The 12,928-nt window shown below is 38.8% G+C and overlaps 1 long non-coding RNA gene across 1 annotated transcript in view; it reads right to left on the bottom strand.

Moving 5' to 3' along the window:
- The window catches only part of LOC126621453 (uncharacterized), a 28,373-nt gene extending 16,229 nt beyond the window's left edge, over positions 1-12,144 (bottom strand). Inside the window, exon 1 of the long non-coding RNA XR_007622976.1 lies at positions 12,024-12,144. This is a non-coding gene — a long non-coding RNA (uncharacterized LOC126621453). The remainder of the gene's footprint in view (positions 1-12,023) is intronic.
- Positions 12,145-12,928: the final 784 nt, after the last annotated feature.

The raw sequence follows: 12,928 nt of genomic DNA, 5'->3' as shown, positions 1-12,928 counted from the left end.
CAATCTTCCGTGATTTTGTAGTGTGAAACTAAATTTTGTAGTTTGAAATACATTTGTTTTTTCTTTTTCTAGGAATTATAAAAAGGTACTCAATGCTTGAAAATTTCTTGAATAAATTGGTATCTAACTGGTAAAGTTCAAAACTTTGTAAATAAAAGGTGTAAACACGCTAATTGTGTGAGAAAGAGTCTTTTATCTTTTTTTTTTTTTTTTTTATCTTTGGCCAAGGCTTATATATTCAGGCGGAGTTCCAGACTTTCTTAGGACCTTTCGATAGCCTCGGAAATAGAAGTGACAAACTAACCCATTGAATATTTATTAATGGATAACTATCAAGATCCGTTTAGTTTGATTTCACTATAATATGGTAGCAAGATAGATAGTTATAATAGTTGTATATCTTACAGTGAAATCAAACTAAATGGGCTGAAACTTCATAATTCAATGAATTGATTTGTCATTTCGGCTCAGAAAAACAGATTCCAAATTTTGTTCAATCTCAATTGGTGAACAACTATATGCTTAGCTATCTATGATTTTATAGTATGAAATTCACTTATTTTTATTTGATTATACAAATGTCCTCAATCGCAGTTGTTTGGAAATTGTTTGGAAATTTCTTGAAAGTCACTGAGAGCAACTCTAGTGTAGGAGCCCTCCCCCCAGGCTATTCACTATTTAATCCACCTAGTGAACAGTAACTGCCCTTAATGAATAGTGCATTCCCCTGGCAATTGTCTTTTGCATCTCCACCCCTGCATTGAATAGCCCTGGCAATTGGCAATAAAATATTATTACTTTTTATTTATAAAATAATACATAACCCTAATAATTTTATTTGTAATTTCGGATAAGATTTTTAATCGTTCTCGTTGCGCCACGTGTCATTATCCGAAAAGCCAATAGCAATAAAATTTTTGTATTTTTGTATTTATAAAATAATTCAAAAGAATTTTATTTGTTATTTTGGATAAGATATTTAATCGTTCTCGTTGCGCCACGTGTCATTATCCGCAAAGACAATTATTGGTGATGGATTTCCGATAAGATTTTTAATTGTTGTGTCAAGGCACGTGTCATTATCTGAAAAGACAATTATTGATGATGGATTTCTGATAAGATTTGTAACCAATCACGTTGTGCCACGTGTCACAATCCGATTACAATCTTTGAGGATAGATTTCCACCAGATTTTTAACGAATGACGGCATGCCACGTGGCATTATCTACAACCTAATCCTTTCTAAATCCTCCATATAATCCACCATCCATCCTCATAAATCTCACACCAATTTTCTCAAGATCTCTATCATTATTCATAGTTTCTACTTCCTTCTTCGCCAAAATCCCTATCATTATTCATAGTTTATGGTTCCTTCTTCACCAAAATCCCTATCATTATTCATAGTTTTTGCTTCCTTCTTCACCAAAATGCATATCATTATTCATAGTTTCTGTTTCCTTCTTACAATGTCTTCTTCTTCGTCTTCAAAGATGATGTGGGAAATCGAGCAAGAAGAGGAAGAATTGTTTAACCAATCAGAATGAATGTTCAATGTTGGGGATTGGGCCCAAAATGAGATGGAAGAGGATGACGAGCGTAGACGAAGAGATGATGAATCAAGAATGGCAGGAGCCTCACAATCCCGTCGAGTCGTCCAAGCTGTGGCTCATATCTGCAGGCCCAACCGTGCTGTAAACATTGATAGAAACAGGCAACGACGAGGTCAGGAGCTCTTGGACGATTATTTTGTCCGTAACAGTGCATTCCCTAATACATACTTCCGACGTCGTTTTAGAATGGAACGACATTTGTTCAACAAAATCATGGGCGCTGTTTGCAACCATGATTCTTACTTTGTGCAAAAGCCGGATGCTTTTGGTGCTATGGGTCTCCTGCCTCAACAAAAAATTACTGCTGCCTTGCGGATGCTTGCATATGGAGCAGCTGCAGACCAAGTGGACGAGATAACGAGGATGGGAAAATCAACCATTCTTGAGTCCCTGATGAGGTTTTGTTCGGCAATCGAATCTATCTACACCGCAGAGTACCTCCGGATACCTACTCATATGGACTTACAAAGGCTTCTGAAGAAATGCGAGATGCAAGGTTTTCCAGGGATGATTGGAAGCATTGATTGTATGCACTGGACTTGGAAAAACTGTCCAAGTGTATGGCAAGGTGCTTATGGGGATAGAAAATGATCAAAAAGTATCATTTTGGAGGCAGTGGCATCTTTTGATACATGGATTTGGCACGCCTTTTTCGGGGTTCCGGGAGCTCAAAATGACCTCAACGTCCTTGCCCAATCCCCAGTGTTCAACGATGTCCTGCAAGGAAAGGCACCAAAAGTCACGTATGAGGTCAATGGACGTATGTACGACGGGCCATACTACCTAGCTGATGGCATTTACCCAAGGTGGTCAACATTTGTCAAAACAGTGCCACGTCCGCGCAGTGCAAAGGAAAAACACTTTGCAAGATGTCAAGAAGGGTGCATGAAGGATGTGGAGCGTTGTTTCGGTATCCTCCAAGCTCGCTGGGCGATCATCAGGGGTGCTACCAGATTGTTTGATGTAGAGTCGCTTCGATCCATCATGATGACGTGCATCATTCTTCACAACATGATTGTGGAAGATGAGTACGATTATGAAGCCATTGATGAATATGAGCTAGACACGATGAACAATTCAAGAACACATATATATTGTGCTCATGACGCCACCGATGAGCCCGTGCAACATGAGCCATTAGAAAGGGATGGACGTTACAATGAAAGGATCATCCAACGATATACTGCACTTCAAAGGTCATATATGCACAATGCCCGCCAACTTGACTTGATAGAGCACCAGTGGGAATTGAGGGGTGCTGACGATACTTAAGTTCATTAGTGTTTGTTTTTATTTGGTGTGTTTATTTTATTTTATGTGGTGTGTTTTTTTAGTTCATTTAGTGAGTTGAAATGTAATTTTATTTTATTGGGTGTGTTTATTTTATTTTATGTGGTGTGTTTTTTTAGTTCATTTAGTGAGTTGAAATGTAATTTTATTTTATTTGGTGTTTGTTTTTATTTGGTGTGTTTTTTTGGTGTGTTGATGTTATTTTATTTGGTGTGTTTAAATGTGTTTTGAATAAAGTACTAAGTTCAATAAATTGGAAACAACATAAAGTACTCTATTCAATGAATAAGAAATTACAACCCGAATTGATTGGAAAATTATGGGTTCGTGAATGGATGATACCCATCACCTAACCAATTTGTGGTGCTAGGATGATCTTCTCTTGTCGTGCTAGGTAATCTTCTCTTGTGGTGCTAGGACCATCTCCTCTTGCTCTCGCTTCTCTTGCACGCCTCCTTCGCACCACGTCCGCTTTCTCTGACTTCCAAAAATATTTAGAGTCTGGAGACTTCCCTTCTAAAGGCTCATTCATAATGTCACGATCTCGTTCAGCCATTCTTTCTTCTCTTCTATGTTCCCTTTCTTGCCGAAGTAGTTCTCTTTCTCTCTCATCAGCTTCAAATTTTCTCTCAAAAGCTGCAGCTTTTGCATCCTCTCTAACCTTATCAGCCTCAAATTTAGCCATTTCCCGGGCCAAATTCAATTCACCTTGGCGGGCAAGATCTTCCATATACTTTGCATAATCATTCTTGGAAGCATTACCTTTTCTCTTTGAAGCCTTCTTACCTTGAGGCCTAATTGGAAAACAGGTCGACCCCGACGCTTGTTCAACGGGGGGCGTTTCAGGCACTTCATCATCATCTTCATCATGATCATGCGAGGCATGCTCAGGTGTAGAGTGTAGAGGGGTGCTGTTCATGAAAACTTCTGGACCGACATGCACAACTCTAAATTTAGAACAATCTTTGACAATATTCCAACATTCAAACCGGGTGAATGTTTTGTTTTTGCTTTTGGTTTTGGCACCATACCAAGCTTGTGCTTGAAGTTCCTACACAAACAAATAATTATAATGAGAATAGGTAACAAATAAATAATTATAATGAAAGTATGTAACAAATAAATAATACAAACAAATAATTATAAATGAAAGTAGCTAACAAATAATTATAATGAAAGTAGGTAACAAATAAATAATACAAACAAATAAATATAATGAAAGTAGCTAACAAATAATTATAATGAAAGTAGGTAACAAATAAATAATACAACCAAATAATTATAATGAAAGTAGGTAACAAATAAATAATACAAACAAATAATTATAATGAAAGTGTTGTGACATATGTTCTTATCAATATGTGATTGTGTAAATCCTAAGTAGAGATAAAATAGGAATCCTTTGGGATCTAGAAGATCTTTCCTAATATACTTTGTATTACTTGGAGAGCAAGTTTCTCTCCTCCTAATTACTATAAATAAAGGCACAAGGACTGGGGAATTAACACACAATTCCTCAAGTCTATTCTCCAATCTCTCTTCTTCTCTTTGCCGCACATCTCTGTAAAATATAGGCCACAACACGTTATCAACACGCTCTTCACGCTGTGCTTAGAAGAATTTAAAGAGAATTTATTCGTCTACAATCAGGGGAGTATTACGTTTCAATTATTTTTAATTGATTAAATCTTGATTTTATTGAATTCATATATTGTTATTGATTCAATTTATTTTTCTTCTTATGTTGAACGTGATACAAGCTAGAAGATGAAAGCCGAAATTGAAGAAATAATTTTTCTGCATCAAACCAGTTCATTCATATCATCACGCAATCAGGTTCTTCCAAAACAACGGTTTTTAACTCGATATTTTTGAAGCCCTGATCGCATGAACATTCACCATGATGCATGACCCAACTTTACGTTTAACGTATTTTAGATTCTCCATAAATTGTGTATGCCTCATAACCAAAATTGCTGCAATTATGTGAATTTGATATTTGCCATGAATTGAAACATACATATGTAAATGCATTGAAACTATTATTTTGCATATGCATCAAATTACATATGTGTTTCATTGAAATATATATACTATTGAATTATATATGCATATAATTGAATTGAAAAAAATTGAAAAATTAGGGTTTCGAGACCCTAACCAGCGAGCTGCAGGCTTTAAGCCGCGCCGCTTTGTAAGCCATAGGGCTGCGATGCACTGGAGCATAGCTCTGCTATGCTGAGAACCCAACACGATGCCGTTTGCGTCATCCCCAACCCAGAAAACATACCCTCGCCGGAAGCCGAGACCATGGCGTTGCCATTTTTTTTCTAGATTTCACGACCTGCAGTCGTGATAGTTTGGGGTTTCATCGTCGACTACAACGATGTTATTTGAATTTCCGTTGAAATTCAATACTAAAATCGAAGATTCCCAAATCGAATCCCTGGGTTCCACACTTCCCCGATGTCGAGGACCCTCCTCCGTCGTTATGATTAGTTCTTGGATGAACCACCATGCCTCGAACTCACTCCTAAGGTTCCCCGTGCTTCGCCGTGCCACAACCTCAGAGGACAGTCACCTGAAGCGACACTGGTGTTCTTCCCCGGCTGTACACACCCAACAAGACTGGGTTTGTGACCCATATTTTTTGGGTTGGACCCTCTCTCGGTCTTCCTCTTTCGCCTTGGGCTCACGCGTCATGACCTAAACATTTTTTTAGGACCTCCTATTTTGGCCTAACTGTTTGCCACGGCCCGTATAACAAAAAAATTAAAAAAAAAAATTCTTGGGCTTGCCTGAAGCAACCCGCGCGATCAAAAAGCAAGGATTTTTTTTTTGGCTGCCCACAGCAGCCTAGTCTTTTTCTGTGGGCCTGCAGCCCCACCCGAGACCCCTAGCCCAATTTTTGGGCCTAGGTAGAATGGACCATATTTTTTTAAAGCCACCCGTGGCTTAGTTTTTGTTTTGGGCCCCGAATTTTATTTGCCTAATTATTTTAGGCCCAATGGGTTATATATTTTTTCACCCACATTTTAATTTGCCCCGAAGTCCAAATAAATTAATTCAATTATAATTATAAACCTGAAGTTATATCTTTGTATATCCTTGTTGAATATTTGCTTGCATATATATATATATATATATATATATATATATATATATGTGTGTGTGTGTTTGTCTGCAGATATTATGAACTTAAAATTCATACTTCCGAACCCCAAGTTTCGGAAAAGTGCCATATGAACCTGAAGTTTCTTAATGCGCAACACTCATGTTGAGACCCGAAGTTCTCCATGCTTAAAACCGTTTAAACCAAACCATGTCTTAGAACCTGAATGTTCTAAATTTGTTGTTTGGAAATTTTATTTCCTAAAACACCAATCACATTCTTGTTTCCTCCATTCAGCGTATTGTCGAACCGTAACAAGTTCGATTTCACTGATTTGGAAGTTTCGGATAGTAAACTACTTTATGTGGATACAAGACGTGAATAAGCATCCGCCATGATCCTTATTCGAAGAATTATGCCTGAAGCATATCCAATGGAAGTACCTCCCTGCTGAGGACTCCATGACTCTTCAAATCCGTTATGGACTGTTTCAAATCATGCAAAGATGAATTTTTGCCTGAAGCAAAACATGATTGAAACTGTTACGTCCATGAATAGGTACAATTCTCGTAGTCCATTTGTGAGACTCATTTTGCTCCACCTAATACATTTGGAAGAGCGAAATTTGACATGGACGGCCTATTGGCCGAACCCCATTGTTTTTTTTGGTTTATTTTGTGAATAATTTATTTTGTTCTCGGATTTAAGATTAGTGTTTGGATATCACCATTATTCTCGAATAAAAGAGTTAATTAACGAAGATTACCACATGTGACTACAATTAATTCATGCTTAGGTATGATTTGTGGGGAAGTTAGCTGTCTGGTTCTATGCTAACTTCATACCTAATCATCCCCCGACAACCTTTCAGGCTTATCCAACCTGATTGTGGGGCATGGCACTGCCCTATATTGTCCAATGGTATTAACTTTACCATAAAGGGAAGCCTTATACTCACTTCGTTCCGGAAGAACGCATTTTTGAGCTTTAAGGATATTCGAGAGTATTATTACCATATTGAAACCAATGTAGAAAAATTGAGTAAAATTCCTTGGCATATTACCATTTTGCACTTCTTACGAATATAGTTAAATGCATATTCTAGAGAAGATGGAACGCTTAACGAATGGATTACATCCATTCAAGTCCACTATGTGGCCGGCCAGAAGCCCGCGATTCCTAAGGAATTTTCGCTATGGATGTACGTTTGGGATATCTAGGATGATTCGTGATGCGTCGTTTTGGGCATCCTTTTACCAGAAGTAAAGAAATCATACCTAGACACGTATTATACCTTAGCACCCTCCATCTTTTTACAAAGGATTCAAATGGGACATTTGTGGATAGATTCAACCACCATACGGACCATTTAAATATTCTATAGTATTGGTTGATGCTTCTACACGTTTGTCACACGTGTGGTTGTTGTCCACAAGTTGCATTCTCCACACTGGTAGCTCAGATTAACAAGCTCAGGGCTCACCACCCTGATTATCTGATCAAATTTATTTGATTGGATAAGTTGGAGAATTTACATCGACATTTACATCGAACACTTTAAATCTTGATGGATATTGCATGTCGGTTAGGTTTTTGAAGTTGAACATCCAGTCCCATGTTCATACCCAGAACGACCCAGCAGAAGTATTCATTAAACGCCTTCAAATGATTGCGTGGTCGACTGGTCATACGTACCACAGTTCCCGACCTCTGCTTGGGGCCATGCAATATTGCAAGCAACCATGTTGGTCTGCCTGAGGCCCTTCACGACCCAACCTTATAAAGCGCGTGTTAGTTGGTTACCAGATACGAACCCGACATATCGCATCTGCGCGTCTTTGGTTGTGCGGTCTATGTGCCATTTTGCGCCGCCCTTACGTACACAAAAACAAAGGGGTCCTCAGGGAAGGATGAAAATCTATGTCGGTTATGATTCTCCTTCTAATATTCGTTACTAAATAACCTTTGACAGGCGATCTCTTTACCGCTCGTTTTGCGGATTATCACTTTTATGAGACAGTCTTCCCGTCGTTAGGGGGAGATAAGAACGTCATCGTTCCTAAAGAACGACACGAATTATCGTGGACGTCCCCACTATGTCTCATATCGATCCCAATCTAGATCGTCAGAGTTTAACCAAACATTTCCTCTGATCTAGAAAAAGTGACAAGATCACATATACCAGCTGCAAATGTGCCTGGAAAGATGTGTACCAAATGTACTTCGGACCTTTGTCCTGAAAGTAGGAAAGCCACAATTGTGGCCGACCCTCGTACATTGACGGCTAGCCAATCAATCAATCTTATGCCAGAAGCATGGTAGATCACTCGGTTCGAGGATTCACCTCCCCAAAAGAGGAGGAACGTGGCACGAATGAATCCGCCCCTCGATCGCTGTCTCAGACCTTTTCATCTCATGAGATTAAATCCGGATTACTCCCGAGACCTGAAGTTCTTGGTCCAGTATACTAGTTTGGATGAGATATGGAATTGGAATGAGATTATCATAAATGATGTTTCATTTATATGGTACCGACATAAATGAAAAGCGACGATAACGAACTGCATTCCGTTGATTAATATTGACGTAGAACTGATTGGTCAACTAAAAGAATCAATCTATGACGAATGAGATGAATGAAATAGTGCAATATGACGCATTGTGGCGCAAGGTTTCTCTCGTACGCCATGTGATTGATCGCAGCATTACAAACGTGGTTGTAGTATCTCTGGGATCGTGATATGAACCTACATGGAGTTTCCAAAGGACTTACATGTACTGATTCAAATAGTTCTAGACCACAAGAACATCCTCTTGATTCTCAAGCGGCCTTCACTTTACGGATGCAGAACTATCCGGGCAGATGTGGTATACCCGTCTAAGTGAATATTTGATCAGTTAGGGATATATGCCCCTGCGTGTATAAAATCCAAAATTGCTAAAGTTGAGAAAATTAACTCGCATATCGGACTATAAGATGAATGATCTTGGGAGAACTTGACATTACCTCGACCTGAAGTTTCGAGCTAAGTTTTGATGGTATTCTGGTTCACCACTCAAACTAGACCCAGAAGGTGTTACGTCTGAGTATATCCTGATCATCTGTATGCTAGATGCAAACGAGACCTTTACGGAGGGTATGGAGCATAAGGTTCCATATTGGAACGTGAGGCAGCCATATCTAAGTACCATTGGCGTTTGTTGTACTTAGCTCAAATGCACTAGATCAGACATCTTATGTGCTGATAATCTTTTGGCATAAAGCAGCACTGCGCCTAACACGCCACCACCAAATTTGGTGTTAAAGACGTTTTCTGTTACTATGGATTTGGGCTTATTCCCTATGCATCTCAGAATAGACCACACCACCTTGATCTTCGGAATGATGCCTACCTAGTGGGATTCGCTGAATCAGACCATTTGTCTGACCGCACAAGGTACGTTCCCGCATGGTTATGTCTTTACCATTAAGGAACACCGCAATATCTTGGAGGTTAACTAGATAGACCTTTTGTTGCGAAACCTTTGAATCGCTCAAAGACTCACTATGTCTCATCACGTGAGAGATATGGTCGAGAATTCTTGTTGAGCATATTCAAAATCCTTGCGATTTTCATCCATCGTTAAGTCCCAACAACGATCCATGAATACAACGCTGTATGTATCGACCAGATCATGATACATCCAACAAAGTCAGCACCAAGCATATTGTGTCTACATCAGCATGAGCATCAGAAGATTGAAGTCAAGCAGTCCAATCCCAGACAACCTTACCGACATCTACACAAAGTCACTACCAAAGTCTACCTTCCAGAAGCTTGTCCAATGAATTGGTATGCGTAACTTTCTCATTTGCAATGCTTGTAGTTTCATTTGGAAGTTTTGTCAAACTCAAGGGGAGTATCTAGAAGTATACTCACTTGATCTTAATGTACTCTTTTTCCCTACGATTATGAGCATTTTTCCCACTGGGTTTTTGCTACCTAACTAGGTTTTAACGAGGCACCCATCCTGGGCTGATCATACCCTTGTGAGCTCTTCTACTTGCGTCCAGAAGACGTATAGTTTTGACTTAATGCAACTTCTCACTTTTCTCCTTAGCCTATGGGCTTTTCTCCCACCTTGGGTTTTGCCATAGTAAGGTTTTGTGAGTTTTACCACTCCTGCATTCTTCCGTCTTTTGAGACTCGCATTCGCTACTTGTGCCGACTAAACGAGACGATTTCATCCACTACTTCTACATTTGCCTTAAGATCTGATGCGCCATCTACTTGAGTATTTGCACACTCAAGGGGGAGTGTTATGACATATGTTCTTATCAATATGTGATTGTGTAAATCCTAAGTAGAGATAAAATAGGAATCCTTTGGGATCTAGAAGATCTTTCCTAATATACTTTGTATTACTTGGAGAGCAAGTTTCTCTCCTCCTAATTACTATAAATAAAGGCACAAGGACTGGGGAATTAACACACAATTCCTCAAGTCTATTCTCCAATCTCTCTTCTTCTCTTTGCCGCACATCTCTGTAAAATATAGGCCACAACAGAAAGTAGCTAACAAATAATTATAATGAAAGTAGGTAACAAATAATACAAACAAATAAATATAATGAAAGTAGCTAACAAATAATTATAATGAAAGAAGATAACAAATAAATAATACAAACAAATAAATATAATGAAAGTAGCTAACAAATAAATAATATATTGCTACCTGATCCGTTAAATTTTCCCCACTTCGAAGATTACCACTAGCTTGTGCCAAGGCGTCTCTCCACATACTAAACGATTGACTAAGTAATTTCCAACGACTGGATATCGATTCTTTAGTTCTTTGCCCACCCATTTTCTCAAGATAATTGGTATGAATAAGACTCCACATTTCTCGCAACTGCATCTCATTACCCGTAATCGAATCATGAGTATCTTGAACCCAACTAGTACACAACGCAACATCTTCAAGAAGCGTCCAATTCGTACCTGGTTGAGTAGTCATTTTGTTGGAAAAAAATTGGATTGAAACTTTGAAAGAAAGATAGGAATGTGGTTGAAAGTAGTTGAGAAAATATGAAATTGTGGTGTAAGGTAGAAGATAATGAGAAGGTATTTATAGGTGGAGTGAAATCAAAATTTTTTATAATTTTTCATAATTTTTTTTCGGATTTTTAAGAAATTTTTTACATTTTTTAAAATTTTTTATTCACCTAATTAATCTCTGCCGTTGGATTTAAAAAAATTTAAATTCCAACACTCCAGATTGTGCCACGTGTCACAACGGTAACATTTTAGATTTTTAAACAGTTTTTTTTTTTTATATAATTTACAAAGCCTAATAACGTGAACCGTTGATCTTAGATCAAACGGATGAAATTAAATGAGATTTTTAAATGTTTTTTACCGTTGGAAATCCAACGGTCCATAAAATATGACCGTTTCAATCGAACAGACATGGGGAAGCCACGTGGCTTCCCCAACGGTTACTTTTCAAAACTGAAATCGCGGGCCCCAGCCCTGTTTTTTTGTCGGACGACTCGCGCCCACACGCGCGTGAAATGCACGCGCCTGACGCAGCCCTCGGGCTCTCAGGCTGGCAATCCTCGACGGACCTGCTCCTCGGACCTCGCCTGTTGCTTGGGCTTCCATACGCTGGAGGTCATCCCCCCAACAATTTGCTACTGTTTGATCCACAGCCCCCGAGCAACCTCCCCCGCTGGAGGTGCTCTGACTAACAGGAGAACTTTACAACCGTGCACGCAAAGAGCGTAAAGGGAGGGCCCCATCCCATGTGCCCTTTCGTACACTTTTATAACTATTCATCTCTCACTCATTGATCCTGTAGGAGTCTTTGGAACTTTAGTCAAAAGCCAATTCGAGTGAATTCTGATCTAGTCTCCCTCCCTCTCTCTTTCTCTTGTTTCATCAGGTCCTTCTGCTTTATTGGATCCTCCTTAATTCTGAACCAATCTCTCTCTCTCTTGCTTTATTGGATCCTCCTTAATTCTGAACCAATCTCTCTCTCTCTCTCTCTCTCTCTAATTCACAATTAATCTCTCTGCAACTACTACTTGCTGAATCTGAAAACTAGGGGTTATGGATATGGATTCTTCTTCTTCTTCTTCATCCGCTGCTGCTCTTGCTGATGCTGATGATACAAAAAACTAATTGTTTTGAAGCTGGAGAAAACAAACAAGCCCTTGTCAAATTGGTAACTTGTCAGAGGTTAGTCAGTGTTTATTGATACTGTTTAAGGCTCTTTCTGTATTTTTTGTCATTTCTTTTTACATAAGTTTAGGTGTTGTGTTATGCTGGCATTTAAATTGCTAATTAATTTTTGTTATGTCTGCTGTTAATTTCTTCACGGGTGACCTGTCACCGGATGTCACTTTGTTTTGTTTACATCGTGAACAATTGTCTTCCTTTACGTGCTGAGATGACGCTGTTCATATTTAGATTGCAAATATATGAATATCTTTCTTTAAATTATAGTTTTTTTTTTTTTTTTTATAAATGAAATATATGTAGGCAAAAGCCAATTCAAGGTAATGACAATATTTAAGTACTCACTGGAAATTACCCAATTTATTGATGTGGCCCACTCAAATTATAACACCTGTAATATAAAACTCTCACCCAGACTCTTTCTATTTTTCTACCCAAACATCGAGCTATCACTTTAAACCTATAACCAAACATTATTTTTATTTCGCCACCTTCTCAAGTTCCATGGCGGATCGTCGTCGATCATGGCTGCTCCACCAACCTCACTGGCCCATCCCCATCTCCTTTTCCAACCAGTCCGATTTTTCAAACTCATTATCCTTTTCAATCGGAAGAGGAAGTATGCGTTGGTCTCGATGAGGGAGGTGGGATTTGGGTGGGACGACGATTGGAGATAGTGGGGGTGGTTGACG

Source organism: Malus sylvestris, chromosome 5 (genome assembly GCF_916048215.2).
Source record: "Malus sylvestris chromosome 5, drMalSylv7.2, whole genome shotgun sequence".
Classification (NCBI taxonomy): Eukaryota; Viridiplantae; Streptophyta; class Magnoliopsida; order Rosales; family Rosaceae; genus Malus; species Malus sylvestris.
Note: the sequence above shows the minus strand (reverse complement) of the source record. Positions and strands in the feature narration are given on the sequence as shown.